Below are 7,168 nucleotides of genomic sequence, written 5' to 3'. Positions count from 1 at the left end.
GCATTAACATTTTCACACAAAAATAGAAAAAAAAAACTATAAATTTTGGAGGTAATACTTAGAAATAAAAATAAAATTGGTAATGGTAAAATGTGTGTCCCGCTCCCTGTAAGTTCTAAAATAGAAGAGAATGATAAAACTAAAAAAAATATATGATGTACATTACCATGCAAACTTCCAACGAAAATTGGTTTGAACGAGATCTACTCGTAGTACAAGTAGTTGTTTCTTAATACGTATAAATGATGAGATTTGCTCTGTATTATTTTGATCAAAGATTTATTGCCTTTTCAATTTAAATAATTTAATATCGTTTTCATTTCTATATAACTTTTATATTATGCTACTTGCTGCTAAAGAACCCTTGATGGGCGAGTCCGACTCGCACTTGGTCGCTTTTTATGTTATTTAAGAAAGATATACAACCTATGATACTGACCCATCTCTACTCCGTGCGTATGTCGTAAACTAAATAGAAATTGAATATATTTTTATTTACCACATAGAATCACATTAACATAACAAATTGCATCAATACTTGGTAAACGCCCTGAAGCTATATCAGTTCGAAAAGGGACTTTGGAATGGGAAGAAGAAGACAAGAACTATGAACGTACAATAAACAACTAGACTCTCAATGATCTATTAAAAGGTCATCAAAAATTTCCGACCGGCGATAAAGAAATGTATACGTACAGCTGACATCAAAACATCCATTCAAATTAACAACTTATTTCGTGTCAGTAATGCCAATTGAATACGCTCATTAGAAACTTAGACAAGATCATTTTGAGCCATTTAAATGTAATAACAAAGGTAGTTATATAACAAAATAATTAAAAACATCAAGTTAGCTACACAATTATTATTCATTTAAAGGGGCACTTACCTGAAATATGTCCATTATTTTTAAATTTCACTGAACACTTAGACATTGCATTGTAGCTGTACCTACAACCAATAATATCAATTAACACAAATGTCAAATATCTAACTTGTAACGTAGCATTATAGATCGTAGAAATAGTAATCGTGCATAATAACTGTAATAAGCGTATGCCGAAAGATTTGTTCTGACAAGAACATTTTATTTTATATAACGTAGTATTAGCTCTGATAAGAACATTTTATTTTGTATAACGTAATATTAGCCCTGATAAGAACCATTTCATAATGCTGTACATCAACTCATAGAATCATACAGATCACCAGTTTAGTCATCTCAGTAAAGTTTCAAGCATCGTACTTTCTCTCGACGATCGCAGATATACTCGCGTGATCAGTCATATGCCCCGCGATACACAACCGCACAGCAAGGCCGAGCGTCCTCGAATGAAGCGTCGGGACTCGGGGGTCGATCGCTATTCATGCAATTTTAATCAATGAGCAACAGCCGTAGGTGCGGAATGCTCATTGACATCGTATGATCGAGGTTCGACGCGAGTTTACACAAACTGCGATAGCATTAGTTTTAGAGCGTGATAGAACACATAATATTATTCTCAAATCTTATTGAATGAAACGTTTTACTATTGGTTAAAATGTAAGCTCTAGTATTGGTGTGTATTTCCTGAACTTGTAAATATTTTTTAAGTAACGATTGTAATTGGGTAACTAGTTTTAAGGATTCTGTATATATATCGTGTAACTTTTTAATAAATCATATCTTCCATATATCTTCCACATATTCCTCACAGTCAAGCAGTTGTTTTATTTAATCGCCAAACGCTCAGTCTCTAAAGTGGTGACTCCGAACAAGAACACCGACGGAAGGAACCCGAACAAGAACGCCGACGGAAGGAAGCCAGGACGCCCGAACAAGAACACCGACGGAAGGAAGCCCGAACAAGAACGCCGACGGAATGAAGCCAGAACAGAATACACCGAACCTCTGCCCGGCTACACATTGAAGAACAGCTTCACCAGGTCGCCGAAACGACGAATTCCTTTTCGACGAATCTCTGCTCGAGGAATATCAACCCGACGAAGAAATGGAAGACACAAACCAGGCTCAGCCACTCCCAGCGCCCACCGCGACAGAAATCTCCAGCATTTCACTGTCGATGCGCATACCACCATTTTGGCGGGAAAATCCGCGATTGTGGTATGACAGCTTTGAAGCCGCCACCGATGATCTCAAGAGGAGTCAAGCCCAGCTGACACAGATAGTGCTCGTCCAATTAGAAAAAGCTGACATCGAACAAATCTCCGACATCCTATTTAACATACCGAGAGACAAACAATATTCAGCAATCAAGGAACGTCTCATATCAGTGTATGAAGAATCTGACAGCCGCAAGTTCCAGAAGCTACTCGCCGAGATGGAGCTTGGAGACCAGAAGCCTTCACAGCTACTGCGACGCATGCGTAACCTTGCAAGGGACAAGGTTACCGACTCCACCCTCCGCATGATGTGGAGTAAGCTACAACCAGCCCACGTCCGCTCCGTGCTCGCTGTCAGCGAGTCATTCAGCGCGAAGTCCACGCTGGAGGAACTAGCGTTGCTTGCTGACACGATGATGGAGCAAATCCAGGAGGTAGCAGCCGTCTCCAGCCATCCACTAGCCGTCTCCAGCCACCAGCATCAGGTCCAGAATCATCGACGTCAAATCAGGTAGATCACACACAATTCCTTATTAACGAGATACGAAAACTATCACTAGAAGTCGCCGAACTCAAGTCAAGGCCATCTCAACACTATCATCGCCACCGATTTCGCTCGTCATCTCGAAATAGAGCTTCATCACAACACCGTTCCCGCACACTCAATAGCTCACCAACACTTTACTGTTATTACCATCGTCGATTTGGTAGTGAAGCCCGACGTTGTACTACGCCCTGCAGCTTCAAGAAAGAGCCATCGGGAAACTAGAACGGACGCTAGCTGCGGCGGAACCCGGCGTCCTTCACACTTCATACCGCCTTTTTGTCACAGACAAGAAAACAAAGATGTCATTCTTAGTAGATACCGGTGCTAATATATCCGTCCTACCAAGAAAACTAGGCCTGAAAGCAACGCCTCTACCATTTAAATTGTACGCTGCAAACAACACAACAATTTCAACTTATGGTGAGAAAACATTAGAACTCGATCTCAACCTCCGTCGACCATACAAGTGGAAGTTTATTGTAGCTGACGTCACGAAACCAATATTAAGTGCCGATTTTCTCAAACACCATCAACTTATCGTAGACTTAAAAAATCGAAGATTAATTGATGCCGTCACAAGTCTTAAAATCAACGCGCCAATAATGTCATCGACCTCACCCACAATACGAAGTATCGATATACAGGCCCCGTACCACGCGATACTCGCCGAATTCTCCGGTACCACGAGATTAACATCGATGCAATTATCGCCAAAAATTAACGTGGAACATTATATTGAAACACAATCCATTACATTGCCGTGCTTGTCCCATTCCACCTCATCGTTATGAAATAGTGAAGAAAGAATTCGAAAACATGATGCAACAAGGACTCTGCAGACCGAGTAAAAGTCCATGGTCTTCACCACTCCATATAGTACCTAAGAAGAATGGAGATATACGGGTATGTGGTGATTACAGACGATTGAACAGCATAACCAAACCCGATCGTTATCCAGTGCCGAGAGTCAAGGACTTCACCCATCATCTGTCTGGCAAAACAATATTCTCCACAATCGACCTCAACCGCGCTTACCAACAATTGAAGACCACGGAACAGGACATAGAGAAGACAGCTATCATCACACCAATGGGTTTATTCGAATTTCCTCGCATGTGTCCTGGTCTGAAGAATGCGGGACAAACATTTCAGCGATTTATTCACGAAGTGCTCCGTGGATTAGACTACGTTTTCCCATTCATCGACGATTTGCTCATAGCCTCAGCAAACGAGACTGAGCATTGCGATCACCTAAGAACAGTTCTTAGAAGATTGGAAGAAAACGGTATTACTATCAACCCCGCGAAGTGTAACTTAGGCAAAACGGAAGTCAAATTTCTTGGATACATCGTATCAAAAAACGGTATAGAGCCACCAGAAGAGAAGATTAAAGCCATTACCGAATATTCAAAACCGAAAACTATAGAAGGTTTAAGACGATTTCTAGGCATGTTAAATTTCTATCGTGACCACATACCGAATGCTGCATCAATACATGCTCCGCTAAACGCTTACCTACATCATGTCAAGAAACGTGATAAAACAATAATTAAATGGACCGACGAAGCATCACAATCATTCGAAGCGTGCAAGAATAGTATATCCAAAGCTACCTTACTCGCTCACCCATCACATGATGCCCCTATCGCAATATTCTGCGATGCGTCTGACAATGCAGTAGGTGCAGTCCTACAACAATACATCGAGAATAATTGGCAACCACTCGGTTACTTCTCAAAGAAATTCTCAGAGGCGGAGAAGAAATACTCAGCGTATGACAGAGAACTCTCAGCCGTCTATAAGTCAGTGAAACATTTCCGTAAGATGTTTGAAGGACGTGAATTAATTATATTCACAGACCACTAACCCCTCACATTCGCTATGAATAAAACACATACTGCAAACGAAACGCCACGCCGAACGCGCCAATTATTATTCATCAGTGAATTCACAACCGATATTCGACACATCAGTGGAAAAAACAATATTATTGCCGATGCATTAAGTCGAATAGAAACAATAACAGTGTCACCTACGATCGACTACAGCGAATTATCAATCGCACAAGAGAGAGACAGCAGCATAACACAACTCATTCAACAACCAAACTTAACCTTCAAGAAAATAAATGTACCTAACACGAACCTAGAATTATATTGTGAAACATCAACAAGTCATATACGTCCTTACATACCTACAGACTTCCGCAAACAAATTTTTAATAGTGTACATAATATTACTCACCCAGGAATACGAACATCACGTAAATTAATATCTCAAAAGTTCTTTTGGCCATTAATGAATATCGACATCGGGAAGTGGAGTAAAGCTTGTATAAATTGTCAGAAAAGTAAAATACAACGTCACACAGTCAGCAATATTCAATGTTTTGACGCAAGCGATCGTTTTCAGCATATACGCATACATATTGTTGGACCTCTACCTACCTCTGCTCAAGGACATCGTTATCTGATAACAATGATCGACAGACATACTGGTTGGCCTGAGGCAATCCCTAGCGACAATATTACAGCCGAGACAATTGCAGATATCATATACAATCACTGGATCTCAAGATTTGGATGCCCAGCGACACTAACAAGCGATCAAGGTCCACAGTTCGAAAGCTCTCTGTTTACCAACCTCATGAAAACTATGGGAGTTAAACGGATACGAAGTACTAGCTATAACCCAAAGAGTAACGGAAACGTAGAACGCTTTCATCGTTGCTTGAAGACAGCCCTTCGTTCAAGGTTAACGAACACCTGTGCATGGGTCAATGAACTACCAACCGTATTATTAGGCCTGCGCGTAGTTCTACGATCGGACACAGGCGTTAGCGCCGCCGAACTAACATACGGCTATAACCTTCGTCTACCAAGTGATTTCTTCGACATAAACACACAAACATCATCTACCTCATTGGATCATACCTACGTTGATAAATTACGCATACCGTACCCATATCGCAGCTAATAAACCACACTCACCTACTTCACATCGTAATAACAAACACATATTTGTTCATCAAGACTTACATACATGCAGTCATGTGTTTATTAGAATAGATTCAGTAAAACGACCATTACAAACACCATATGAAGGACCGTACCGTGTTATCAAACGAAGCGTTAAACTTTATACCATTCATTTACCAGGTCGACAAACAAACATATCGATCGACCGTTTAAAACCTGCATATTTATTAAATGAAACTGAAGAAAACAATACATTATATTCATTACCTTTACCTGTACAAGTTACCCAAAACCTTACCGATACCATACCTAACAAACATACCACCAATACCCAAAATACCACGTTAACGGACCCTACGAACAACTTGACGTCCCAGCCTATCAAAATGTCAAGGACAGGCCGACTCATCAAGTTGCCGGTGCGTTTCACTTGAAGGGGACTCCTGTAGCTGTACCTACAACCAATAATATCAATTAACACAAATGTCTAATATCTAACTTGTAACGTAGCATTATAGATCGTAGAAATAGTAATCGTGTATAATAACTGTAATAAGCGTATGCCGAAAGATTCGTTCTGACAAGAACATTTTATTTTATATAACGTAGTATTAGCTCTAATAAGAACATTTTATTTTGTATAACGTAATATTAGCCCTGATAAGAACCATTTCATAATGCTGTACATCAACTCATATAATCATACAGATCACCAGTTTAGTCATCTCAGTAAAGTTTCAAGCATCGTACTTTCTCTCGACGATCGCAGATATACTCACGTGATCAGTCATATGCCCCGCGTTACACAACTGCACAGCAAGGCCGAGCGTCCTCGAATGAAGCGTCGGGACTCGGGTTTATTTTTCTTAATTTTTTTTTTGAGAGGAGGAAATACTGTTACGTATTACGACATACGTATTACGACATACACTCGAGCCCCGGAACGGGGCGTAATATGTCGGACTCGAGTGTCCGCGTAAGCGGACACCCCATACCGACTAAAACCTGCTCTGTGTGCTGCTAACAAGCAGCTCTGGCTTTCACAGCGAAGTAGGACGTGGGCCGTGGAGGCCGCAAAGACTACGCAACAACAGTCGCGGGGCGTCTCCTAAGGAGACTCGAACCCCAGACCGGCTGTGTGTATGTGGGAAGGAGAATGAAAATGAAGATGAAAGATGAAAAGGTGATAAGAACACACTCGCCGGCGAGTGTGGTGATGTTTTGTGTAATGTATGTAAGTGTGTTTGTATGTGTTTATGATTGTATGTATGTTTGTTTGTATGTATTTAAGTAGTGTAAATGTTAGTGTGCATGTATGTTTGTGTCTGTTTGTGGAGTGTGTTTGTGATTGTGTAAGTGGTGTATCAGTCCGTCAGTCAGTCCGTGTGTGAGTGAGTGTAGTGAAACGATTACAGGACGAGGACTAGCGTCTCGTCGGGTATCAAAACAATGTGTAGTGTATCTAGGGTGCGGGCCGCTGACCATCGTCAGAGTGACGAGTGCCAGTGGTTTGCGGTGGTTGACCGCGCCTACGCCTGCG

General features: G+C 41.0%; 1 protein-coding gene across 1 annotated transcript in view; it reads left to right on the top strand.

The window, feature by feature from the left end:
• The window catches only part of LOC126964928 (protein CLP1 homolog), a 261,415-nt gene that overhangs the window by 47,657 nt on the left and 206,590 nt on the right, over positions 1 to 7,168 (top strand). The window lies entirely within an intron of this gene.

The sequence above is a fragment of the Leptidea sinapis genome, chromosome 6 (assembly GCF_905404315.1).
Source record: "Leptidea sinapis chromosome 6, ilLepSina1.1, whole genome shotgun sequence".
Taxonomy (NCBI): Eukaryota; Metazoa; Arthropoda; class Insecta; order Lepidoptera; family Pieridae; genus Leptidea; species Leptidea sinapis.
This window is presented reverse-complemented; position numbering and strand designations above follow the sequence as displayed.